Here is a 13,312-nt window from a genome sequence, read left to right as displayed (position 1 = left end):
TATGCACAGTAATAGTCACCTGCACACACAGATATCCTCCTAAAATAGCTAAAACTAAAAAAGCCCCACTCCAACTTCCAAAATATTCAGCTTTGATATTAATGAGACTTTTGGGTTCATTAAGAACATGGTTGTTGTTCAATAATAAAATTAATCCTCAAAAATACAACTTGCCTAATAATTCTGCACTCCCTGTAGTGCCCCTGGCCATTCTTTAAGTTTATGCCTTTTTTTGTGTTACTGTTAGGCACACTTTTAGCACCTCTGACTACTTGGCCAGCTGCTGCACCTTGCCTTGCAGGCCAAATCTATTCTAGCAGACCTTTTTTTGAAGCTAAATATCACAGGCAGTAAAGAGGGGCGTGGACTTTTCTTTTTCAACTTAAGGACAATACCAGGTGTCGTTTGTGTTTTCAGGTGGTCCGCTACTGTAGCAAATTTCCATTAACACATGAAAAAGTTCATTCATAAGAAAGCATCAAGCTGCAGCCAAAAAGGTGAACCCAAATATTTGTAAATCATTGTCACTAAAGCAACAGAGCCAAAAGGGCTTTTTTGTCACATTGCTAAATTTTTCGGTTTGACTTTCTTGACTTTTGCTCTGAAACAGTTGTTGTAGCAGAAGTATTTTATTTTTTATACCTGTAAAGATGATGATTGGATTGTTTAGACTATTTGCACTGTCTGAGTTTTTTTTTAAATATTGTACAATGGAAAGTATAATTGACATGGTGACATTGTGACAGCAGCACGGCAGTGGTTAGCGAATGTGCGGCACAGTTCTAAGGTCTTGGGAACCTCCTGTGTGGGTTCAAATCCAGACACCGGAATTCCTGTGCGGAATTTGTATGTTCTCCCCGTGCTTGCATGAGTTTCTGGTTTCCTCCCTCATTCCAAAGACATCCATTTCAGGTGGATTGGCTGGTCCAAATTGTCCCTAGGTGTGAATGAGCGAGCGAGTTGTCTGTCCCTGTGTGCCCTGCGATTGGCTGGCAACCAGTTCAGGGTGTCCCCTGCCCACTGCCCAATGATTGCGGTGCAGCTAATGAGATGAGATGAGACATTGTGACTTCTTTATTTCTGTTTTAATGCTTCTTTTTATTTTACTCTTTTGTTCTGAAATAGTTGTTATAGAAATATTTCCATGTATTTTTCGTACTGTTAAAGTTTGAATAGTAGATATTTAACAAAAAGAGACACATTTTTAGTATCTCCCATCTTTTGTCTCATCTCATCTCATTAGCTGCACCGCTTATCCTCAGTAGGGTTATATTAAAATGATTTAAGGGGGATTCAATATTCAAAAACATTTTCAAGCAAAAAGTATCAGTATCGGATCGGTCTTGATCGATATTACCTTGTCTTCACTTGGATCGGATCAATACTAAAATGCCCAGTATCACCCACTTCTAGTGTGAAATGTTCCTTTTTGGTTTTGGACTTAGCACGTTTGGTTTCCAAAAAGCTAAAGAAACCTACTAGCTAAAATAAGAAAGGTCGATTGAAGTTAGGGATTTAAAAAAAAAATCCCGGGGCTTGTCTTCTGTTATTTATTCTTTTGTCTGTGGTTGGCAAAAAAAAACAATTAACCCAGCGGCACCACAATGCTGCTGTGGCTGGCGTGAAAAAAATGCCGCTGTGCCAAACACAGTAGCGCTTCTCATTTCAGCGGTGACAGGGACATGGAGTCAGTGAGGGGTTAGGTCGACGACCGATTTTTTGGGGTTGGGTATGTCACAATTTCCTAAAGCCATGCGTACTTAGAAGGGGACTGTTGGAAATTGTTCGTTCAACAAAAGCTAAGCAGTATTTATTTTTTTTCCAAGTATTGTAGTCATCCATCACTGTCCTCATCTTTCCAATTTTGTGCTCTTCGTACCCTTGTTCCCACTGGCAATTTTCCGCAATCTGTAAGAGCCTTTAAGAACTTCCCTGTTTTTCTTAAGATTCTCTGAAGGTGGGGGTTGTGAGGTAGAAAAAAGTGCTCACAATTGATAGGGTGCATTTGAAATGTCAAGTGAAAGTGCAGTTTCAAACCGTATAAAAAAGGGCTATTAAAAAAAAAAAAGTTGGACAGAATAAAAACAAAATAGGGGCATACATCATTGTGGAGTGAGCACCTGATCAGCAACCACTTTATGAGAGTACCCTGGAGAGCAGGGACAGACAAACTACGGCCCAGGGGCCATATGCGGCTCTACAAGCTTTTTTATCCGGCCCGCCAAATAAAAATATCAAAAATAAAATATTATATACAATAATGAATAAATCGCGAGTAATCAAAACATTGTTTTTGTGCAACTTTTGCCCCAAGTCTACCATTGTGTAATCTATCCACCCTCCCAAGAAATGTTTTTCTTTAAGCATTTATGGGTAACCGCCCTCCACCAACATTTAAACAGCTTCTTCAGTCGCATTTTTTCTTTTAAACAAGTTTTTTGTTGAAGACATTTTTTTTTCTCATTTCAATGCATATTATCAAAAAGAATGCTTAAACACAGGGACTTAATATATCATTTTGCTTTAATTCTGAGTGTTTTACAATTTAGTTTCTTATTCTCGATTTCCTATGCCCACCATTTAAAAAGATATTTGGACAACCTCTTTTAAACCCGGCACACACATGACGCCAACTGCATGGGGAATTTGACGTTGACGCCTTTAGCTGCAAAACGCCAATGGTGCGTGACCCCGAACACCTGAAACCATTTTAAGCTGCACCCATGTGCACCATTTTTAGCTCTCCTCCAAGTAACCTAGGTCATCCGTTTTTGGATCGCTTGACCATTCAAGATATAAAATACTACACAGTCAGATACTGAATTATTATTCCGCAAATGAGGGCTGTGTCACGTTATATGTAAGCTTGTTGATGATTGTAATTCCCTTTATTAAGCGATAATACACCCTGCAAACATAACAGGGAACCTATTTACTCACAGCAAGACAGACAATATAGTACAAACATATAAGACGAGTGCTGTGATGACTGGTGGGTGCTAAAGTAATGGACAGAAACGTATCCGCTTGTCATCGTTTCTTGAGTATTTAAAGAAACTCCGGTCAAAGACGTTGCCGCGGTGTTTTGTATTTAGAGCACAGAGGTTGGGGAAACCAGCCGCTTGTTTTTCTCTTCTTCTTGCCAAGGTTATCAAACATGTTTGATACTTGACGCCATTGGGGCTGTGCTGTTTTACTCCAGCAAGTGCCTGCACACACCTGACGCCAAATGCAAAATGCCGAATGCCAGTGACGTCGCATGCGTGTGTTGCCAGGTGTGCGCGGGGTCTTTATTGGTGGGGTGTATCGTTTGAGGTGTCCTTAAAAGATTGCAAGTTAAATATTTTCTCTTCTAAGTATGTGTTAACAATGCCCAATTTAGTTCAAAGAGCACATCTGCTTTATTTTCAACTGTGCCTATCTGCTTTTAACTTTTTTTATCAAAGAAGAGTTTTTTTTGAGTGTTCGAAGAATTGCACGTACTTGCTCGTGCTTTATGAATATGAATAAGACTTCTATCTATCTTTCTACCTACCTACCTACCTACCTACCTACCTACCTACCTACCTACCTACCTACCTACCTACCTACCTACCTACCTACCGTGGTCATACACCTCCAGAAGGGTGACCGACAGCAAGACAAACACATACACAAAAACTAAGAAAATTAAAAAAAGGGAAAAAGTAGCAAAAAACACACACAAAAATGTTTTGGGACCATGGCCAACCCAAATGCCAAGACATACAAAAAAGTTAAGCACCTCGGCACACAAGAAAGCGGCCATGTCACTCGGGTCAGGGAGACAAACACACTCTTTTGTTCAACAGCAGGGCCCGACAGCTTTCACTGGTTTACCCCTTCTGCATCATACAGGTGCCCTGCCCATCCCTTAGAACACGTCTAAACATCCCACTATCCTTTTACAACACATCTCCACTCATTCCTATCACCAACAAGAGCTCTAGCTTCCACTATATTTAGAGCTCCTTCCTGCAGTGCACTCACAACACCATCCATCCACGTCAATCACGGCATTCCTCTTGGTCTCCTTCCATTTACATCTGCTCTGTAGATCCTCTTCAACATTCGCTCCTCATCTATCCTCTCCATGCGTCCAAATATCTCATCTCATCTCATTAGCTACACCGCTTATCCTCAGTAGGATCGTGGGGGTACTGGAGCCCATCCCAGCAATCATCGGGCAGTGGGCAGGGGACACCCCGAACTGGTTGCCAGCCAATCGCAGGGCACACAGGGACAGACAACTCACTCGCTCAGTCACACCTATGGACAATTTGGACCGGCCAATCCACCTGAAATGCATGTCTTTGGAGTGTGGGAGGAAACCAGAGTGCCCGGAGGAAACCCACGCAAGCACGGGGAGAACATACAAACTCCGCACAGTAAGGCCGGGAGCTGGATTTGGACCCACGCAGGAGGTTCCCACGACCTCAGAACTGTGCCGCACATGCACTAACCACTGCGCCGCCGTGCTGCCGCGTCCAAATATATATATATATATATATATATATATATATATATATATATACTGTATATATATATATATGCTTGACTTTCACTAGTAATCAATAGTCATATGATGGAATTGAGTATATTGAATGCCACACCAATCGGGGATAATAAAATGGATTCCACACCTTAACCTTTTTGTTTACTACCATTAAAATACGTATATATTCTGCATAAGCAAGCACCTTTATTTTATTGATGTCAGAGAAAGAGTGCACTTTGAAAAGTCCTTCTCAAAAAATAGTGTCATCTGCATTTTAATAAAAAACAAAGAGCACCAGACCCATGGCTAAGCCCCACCTTCAATTGTGATGAGCGAATAGCAGACTTCATAGACTCGGATAATAAGTTTTTGTTCATATTTTAGTGTGTTTTGCATCGGGTACATGTAAAACCGAAACGAGGTATCCTGAGAAAGTGGGCTATTGGGGGTATTTTTTACCCGATTTCGCCACGTCTTAATCTAGACAATTGTCTTCTTTGGACAAGCTTACACATGCCCACAGCACCAATTCAACGTGGATAAAGGTAAAAATAATTTCTGGATCTTTTCTAAGGTTGGTCAAAATAATATTATAGGTTACATGTTGTCACTTTGATGGAGAGAAATATGAAAGTATTTATAACGTTAACATCTTAAACGTTAGGTTGACTCTAGCTAATTTAAGCTTTGAGTTATGCATTATGTTTGTTTACTGGGAGTTCAGTGGCCTGTTATTTGCTAGTTTTGTAATTGTCCAAAGACCTCCGGTCAAAATGGGATTTCACCCAAAAATTTGCATTTAGCTCTGCAGTTTGAACCATGCCCATACATTCAGTTTTAAAGCTTAGCTTCTTTAAGTTAACTGTAAATAACTAAGAAAACAAATGTTGGCAATGTTATGCTGCATGATTCATCAAAAAACGTTAGCACTAAACCTACAGAGAGGCACTTCTGGGAGCGTGCAGATGGTAAAAAAGCTTGTCTTGGGAAGATATTCACCTTAGACTCAGACCAGATGAAGCTTTTCATTGACCTCAACAATGAAATCATGAATATTTTCAGATTCATTCAGATTCAGATCTACTTTATTGTCATTCTAGTACACGTGTATACAGAACGAAATGTCGATACATCTGACCCGCACAGTTTGCTTGAATGTACAGATATAAATAAAATGTTGTATTGAGTTGGATTATTGAGTACTAATAATATGCTAAATAATTATGGCTATGTATAGTATTTTACAGTAGTGCAAATAGTGCAAGAGGAGCAGCTAACCAGATGTGCAAAATGGGCAGTCAGGTAAACAAGTCAGGTAAACAGTAACAATAACACTGTAACAATAACACTGTAAGTACAATAGTGCAGAGAAACAGATGTGCAAGGAGTGGCTAGCTATAAAGAAGTGCCAGTAGTGCAAAAGGGTCAAACAAAACCAACAGATGTACAGATTAGCAGCAGTTTAGATTTACTATGTGTTTGATTGACCATTTAACAGTCTAATGGCCAGGGGGACAAGGCTATTGTGGAACCTGGTGGTCCTGCACCGCACACTGCAGTACCTCTTCCCAGAGGCTAGCAGAGTGAACAGTCCATGATGGGGGTGAGAGGGGTCCCTGATAATGTTCTTAGCTTGGGATAGGCAGCGCTTCTGGCCAATGTCCTGAATGGAGGGGAGAGAAGTCCCGATGATTTTCTCTGCTGTCCTCGTCACCCTCCTCACACTACCCCAGTCGGAAGCGCTGCAGCCTCCACACCACACAGAGATACAGCTGGTCAGGATACTCTCTATGGTGCCCCTGTAGAATGTGATGAGGGAGGGTGGGGGCAGGTGGGGTCTCCTCATTCTCCGCAGGAAGTACAGGCGCTGCTGTGCCCTCTTCACCAGTGATGCAGTGTTCACGGACCAGGTGAGTTTGTTTGTGATGTGCACCCCTAGGAACTTGATGCTGCTGACAACCTCCACAGCCTTGTTGTTGATGAGAAGTGGGGCATGGTTGGGCTGGCTTTTCCTGAAGTCGATAATGATCTCTTTAGTTTTGTCAACATTCAGGACCAGGCTGTTGTCCCTGCACCAGCCCACCAACTGCTCCACCTCCTCTCTGTAGGCCAGGTCGTTGTCGTCCCTGATGAGGCCCACCACTGTTGTGTCGTCCGCAAACTTCACGATGTGGTTTGTGGCTGACCTAGGGACGCAGTCGTGTGTCATCGGGGTGAACAGCAAGGGGCTCAGGACACAGCCTTGGGGGGAGCCCGTGCTGAGGGTGATGACATCGGAGATGTTCTGACCAATCCGCACTGACGGGTCTGTCAGTGAGGAAGTCCAGCAGCCAGTTCCGCAGGGGGGTGTTGAAACCCAGGAGTCTCATTTTGTCTACCAGGTGTTGTGGGATGATGGTGTTGAATGCTGAACTGAAGTCCAGGAACAGCATCCGCACATGGGTGTTCTTCTCCTCTAGGTGTGTCAGGCTCAGGTGAAGCGCAGAGGAGATGGCATCCCCGGTGGAGCGGTTTGTCCGGTAGGCAAACTGAAAGGGGTCGAGTGAGGAGGGGAGACTGGAGGTGATGTGCTCTTTAACCAGTCTCTCAAAGCACTTCATTATGATGGGAGTCAGTGCAACGGGCCGGTAATCGTTGAATGATAAGATCTGGGGGTTCTTTGGCACTGGGATGATGGTGGCAATCTTGAAGCATGATGGTACCGTGGCTTGGTCTAGCGAGGTGTTGAAAATGTCTGTTAGTACACAAGCCAGCTGTTCGGCGCACTCCCTAAGGACCCGCCCTGGAATGTTGTCTGGGCCTGGAGCCTTCCGTGTGTTGACCCTTCTCAGGGTCTTCCTCACGTCAGTTGAGTCCAGGAGGAGTGCTCTTTCGTCCTGATGTGGAACCGCTTTCGCTGCAGGGGTGCCATTTTGTGCCTCGAACCTCCCAAAGAAGTTGTTGAGGTCATTCAGAAAGTCCATGCTAGTGTCCTGCACTGGGGCGGTGGTTGGCTTGTATCTGGTGATGGCCTGAATGCCTTTCCACATATCCCTGGTGTTGGTTGTGCTGAAGAAACGGTCCTAGATTTTTTGACTGTGCGATTGCTTTGCTAGTCTGATAGCACGGTTCAGGTTAGCCCTCGCTGATCTCAGCGCCTCCTCGTCACCAGATTTAAAGGCAAGGTTCCGTACCTTTAGCAGTTTGCGTATCTCAGCAGTCATCCAGGGCTTCTGATTGGCACGGGTGCAGATGGTTTTGGTATTGCTGACGTCTTCTGCGCATTTACTGATGTAGGCTGACACAGACATGGCGTACTCATCTATATTTATTTTGTTGTTGTAAGTGGCAGCCGATTTAAACATGTCCCAATCTGTGCATTCAAAGCAATCCTGTAGTGCCTCCATTGCCCCCTCAGTCCGCACCCTCACCTGCTTCACTGTAGGTTTTTCTCTGGTCAGCAGGGGCTTGTATGCTCCTCTGATATTCGTGTAGGCCAAGTCTAATGTGTTCCTACCTCTTGTAGCAAAGTCGACATGATGGTGGAAATGCGGGAGAACTGTTTTCATGTTGGCCTGGTTAAAGCCCCCGCCGCAATAAAAATGCATTCGGTGTAAGCATGCTGCAGTTCACTCACAGTTCGGTAGAGAACATCCATTGCCTCCTTAGTATTAGCGCTGGGGGGCACGTACACGGCAGTAATGATGGTAGCACTAAACTCCCTCGGTAGGTAGAAGGGTCTGCAGATCACCGTCAAAAGTTCAATGTCTCGTTAGCAGTGATTCGAGATGATCTTAGCATTTCTACACCAGTTGTTGTTGGTATAAATGCCTAGTCCGCCACCCCTGCTCTTACCGGTGAGCTCGCCGCTTCTATCAGCGCGGAAAGTAGTTAGCCTCACAATGCTAACAGCGTCATCCAGGATAGATGAGTTTAGCCATGTCTCCGTCAGAATTAAAGCGCAACAGTTCGTCATCTCGCGGTTCGATGTAAGTTCCACTTGTAAATGGTCCAGTTTGTTGTCCAGGGAGCGAACGTTGGAGAGGAAAATGGATGGGAGAGGCGTTTTGAAGGGTTTAGCCTTCAGCCTAGCCGTTAGCCCGGCCCGACATATAAACCTTCAATGCAGAGTTATGACCATTTTGGTGATTTTGAATAAAACATTTATTTGGAACATGACAAAACGAAACCAAAACAACAAATCGAAGAAAAACAAAAACAACAAAAAGCATACTTTCTGTTAATATGATCATTCTGGGCCAAATTTCCTTTCCTCATTGTGACACTTGCCATAGCGTTCTTCTCAGAATGTTGAGAGGCTCTGCCATAGGTCAATTGCTTCTTTGCAAATATACACTATAACTTTTCTAGGCAATTTATTTCTCTGAAACAGTTTTCGTGCAAACCAGGAAGTTTATTTGAAGAAGCTGTTTGTTCATTTAAAAAAAACCCACACAATTTCTAATCAATTTAACTGTACATTTAATCTTTCATTTCTTTTATCCGAGCAGTTTTTCTCTGTTCATTTTTCAGCCATCAAATCATATATGTAGTCCTGCAAAAAGCATATTGAAAGATCTTTTGTGACAAATCTTTCTTTCATCCGGAAAAAAAATCCAGAAAGTAGTTTACAAAATGTAAAAAAGGTTGCCATGGCAAAAAAGACAATTAAAATAGTTTTAATTTCACACATTGCATTTTCAGCACTGTTTCCAACCTTTATTAAGGAAAGAGCTACTTTTTGTGACTAATTAGCACAATAGGCACCCAGTTTGATATGCATTTCTAAAAATAACATATATTAATTTATTACTACTGTAGCACATTCAAAGTCGGGCCAGGATTCTGTTTTTTATGTCAGACCAGGTGTACTGACTTCTATGCTTTAATTCAATTATTCACAGTGAGTTATCTGATCACTCCGGGCTGGGATATTCGATATCACAGTGCTCGGGTATTATCTTGCATGTGCTCATCAAATAATAATAAAATAATATATTCAGGTGAAATGAACTTTTTTTGCTTGCAGATTATATTGCCCAGTTTTCATATTTTTTTTAAATTTATATAACTTTTTAGGGTTGTGTTTTGAATGAAAGAGCATGTTGTGATTTTCAGTGGACACAAACGCAGGAAGCATGGCAAGGTGCTTACACATTAGAGAATTAAGTTACAAAATAATCAATAATGTAACAAACAAATAGTCCCAAAAAATGAAACTGTCTGAACCAGAAATAAAAAAACAAACCCTTCCAACCAGGATGAAACTGGATAACTGTGATGGTGGTATCAATGGTGAAAAATGAAGATGGAAAATTAAAATAACCCGACAATGGATAATGTCCAGAATGGCTTTATGAAGGGTCAGGCTAATTATGGGCAGGTCTGAGATGATTGGACACACAGTCCAATTTGCAAACCGATTAGGCATCCTCTGGTAGACGTAGGCGTGACAGACACTACCCGAGCCCCCCAAAATATGCATTGATTTATTATTTATGATAATATTTTCTTATTCTGAGATGGAACGTAAAAAGAAAAATGCTGAAACCAATTAATGTGATAAAATATCAAATAGTAGAATATATACAAAATATGAAAGCCTTACGCCTTTCACGTATGTTCTGGGTATTAGATATGCGACTTAATCTCTGAAAGGCGCCTTAGGCATGTTTTTTTTTCTTAGTTATGCATTTTTTGGCTGGTGTAATTTAAACCTCGGAAAGATTTATATTTGAGTCCGGAAAATACCGTCATTACTTTTCTTCAGCAACATGCCCAACATTGATGAAAAGTTATTTGAGGGCCTTGTGAAGTAAAAATCTTGATCCTGGGAACATGTTCTCTTTTATATCCACTGGAGGCTAAACTATTTTAAAAAAGCAAAAGCAGTAAAAGTGAAACTAAGTTAACTTGTCTGAGGAGCCATTAGACCTCAGCTGATGAAACCTCAGGAAAGTAGTTTGTCACTCGAGTTCTTGAATTAGAGCTACTCTTGATACTTGACCTTTATACCCCCGGCCTGGATCCGACTTCCAGGTTCAGGAAACGAATGAAATGCCCTGCAGTCTGCAAATAAACTTCAGCCAAAAAACCCGGCAATCTCCCATTTTAACGAAGGCTTGCGTCTGATGTCTGGCGGGGCTGTGGCTAATGATAGTGCTTTAGTCAGGTGAAGGAAATGAAAGAGGAGCAAGGCTGAAAGGATCCTTGTGGGGTTTGGGTGAGCAGAGCTTAATAAGACTCGCCTTTCCTAAAGCCTTGCTGGCCAGGGCTAATATTGAGGTTCGTGAAGTACGGCGGGGGAAGAAAAAAGAGGAAATAATGGTGAGGTATTTGGCTATGCCTTATATGTGCCAACACACTCTAGAAACATGAAACTTGACTTTTTTATTATTCTGCACTGTAATACCTTGCTGTAGTTGCATTTTACTTTTCGGGTTTTGCTGATTCGTTGAATTTTCATCATGCATTGTGCTCTGCATTCTGATTTGCTAAAACAGTCAACCCGGCCCTTTTCTGCCTGTGTCTGCCTATGCTTCATAACATTGCGGTCCAAGCGCTACACAAATGTGAAACCTACTTTGTGCACGCGCACATTTTTTTGAATGTTGAGATTCCCTAAAAGCCATCATGTAAACAAAACACTCCGGTCCAACAAAAACATCAAAAATATAGTTGGACTTCTTGGCATGCTTAAGGAAAGTAAAAACATTTTTACTCCACATTTTTATTTTCCCTATATCCACATGATTGAGAGAAAATATTTTTGAAAGTATAGCGGATAGTTTTGAAACATTAAGAATTAATATTTAGTTAATTTTTGTTAAAGCCGGCCAAACAAAATTGGCAAATAAATTACGATAATACTCTATATGAACCCAATATTAATATAAGTGAATAACTCACTTTTTGGGCCAAATTGATCATTTTTGCCTAAAGCAGGTTATATAGATAGAAATTCACACTTCCAGCAGCATCCCTGCGCTGGAGAACAAAACAATAATAAGCAAAAAGAATACAATACACAAATACCCAATGTGACGTGTTAATACCCAATGTAGCGTGTTATATAGAGTATCTAGATAGTGCTACACAGAATACACACTGCAATAAAAATATGGTAATATGCAGTGTGGGCGGGTGTGGTTGAATGTGGGCCTTTACTCCGCCGGGTGGAGTTAAAGAGCCTCATGGCATGAGGAAGAAACATCTCCTCAGTCTGGCTTAGCATTCAGTCTCAAGACTGTGACAGCAGTCTGTTGCTGAAGCTGCTCTTCTGTCTGGAGATAATGCTGTGTAGTGGATGTAATGAATTGTCCATGATTGACTGCAGCTTTTCCAGTGCCCGTCTCTCAGCTACTGTTTTCAGGCTGTCCAGCTCTGTGCCCACAATAGCGAGTCCTCCTCCTCTGCGCTTCCCGCAGGCTTTTGTGTCTGTCCGCTCAAACAGCGCAGAAACCGGTTAGCTCAACGTTAGCGTTCGGGATGCTAGACGTGAGCCACATTTCCGTAAAGTAAAGCAAACTGCACTCCCTGTATGCTTTGATGTCTTTCACGAGCACAGCCAGTTCGTCGATCTTATTTGGTAGGGAGTTGACATTCCCCATTATTATGGACGGTACCGAGGGCTTATATCGCCACTTTGCCGCTAGCCGCTTAGCCCTTACCTTAGCACCGGCTCTGCACCCCCGATAGGACCACCTCACCTCGTCAGGTAAAAGGGGAACCACGCCAGCCCGAGAATTTTTCAGGGAAAGGAGTTGATTCCTCGAATAAACACATTTTTGTGCGTTAAAACCCATATCCATAGGATAGAAGTAATCCAAAGTGTAGTTGTTAAAACGGGACACAAACACTGAAGATATAAGCAACAACTGTCACGGTCGCCATGACGACCAGTATGCCACGCCCCCGAACTCAAGCTGAAGCAGATCAGCTGATTGCTGTTCTGCTATTTAAGGCTGGATTTTGGGTTTGGCGGGTGCTGGTTCATTACTCATTATTCACAATCCCGGTATGTTATGCCTTGTCCTGTTTTAGTCTGTTATGCCTTGTCCTGTTGAGTTCGTGCCGGAGGAACTCTGTATTGTTCTGTTTTTGCCCCGGAGTATTGGGCGACTTTTATTTTATTAAATAAAACTCATGGATCGTCAACGCATTTGAGTTCTCCCTTCATGCCTCCTGCCTCCGTTCTGGTCCGGTCCACTTCCACGCCACCACGTCTCGTGACAGAATGAACCAGCCAACAAATAGAACTCAGCGAACGATCCCAGCGCGACTTGGGAGAGCTGGAGAGCGCAGTTCGGCAGGCGCCTACTGAGTTGGCCTTCCCTGCCCGTTCGAACCCAACCCCGCCCGTCGTGGCCCTTGCTGTGCCTCGAATGGGGTCCCGGGAAGAATTGACGCCTGCCTGTTCGACTCTCATGCCTGCCTGCCCGACTCCCGTGCCGATTGCCTGCTATTCCGTCTCCCCTGCGTGCCAGCCCGACTCCGACTCTGCTGCCCGTCGGGCCGACTCCGACTCCAGCTTGCCCGCCGGACCCCCCCCTGCCGAGCGCCGATTCCGATCCGCCCGACGCAGATGGCGCCTGACTCTCCCCGTTCCTGCGTGTTCGGAGGAGGGAGCGGGGTTGCCCCAATCGTGAGCGTCGAACCATTCCGGGGCGTGAGGTTGTAATTTTTTCTTTTTTGGGACCTCGGGAGCTGTCCCTTAAGAGGGGGGCCCTGTCACGGTCGCCTTGGTGACCAGTCTGCCCCGCCCCCTGGGCAACAGCTGAAAGCAGTTCCACTAATGGTGGGTCTGTATTTAAGGCT

Source organism: Urocampus carinirostris, chromosome 17 (genome assembly GCF_059441175.1).
Source record: "Urocampus carinirostris isolate Australia breed hairy pipefish chromosome 17, RoL_Ucar_1.0, whole genome shotgun sequence".
Classification (NCBI taxonomy): domain Eukaryota; kingdom Metazoa; phylum Chordata; class Actinopteri; order Syngnathiformes; family Syngnathidae; genus Urocampus; species Urocampus carinirostris.
This window is presented reverse-complemented; position numbering follows the sequence as displayed.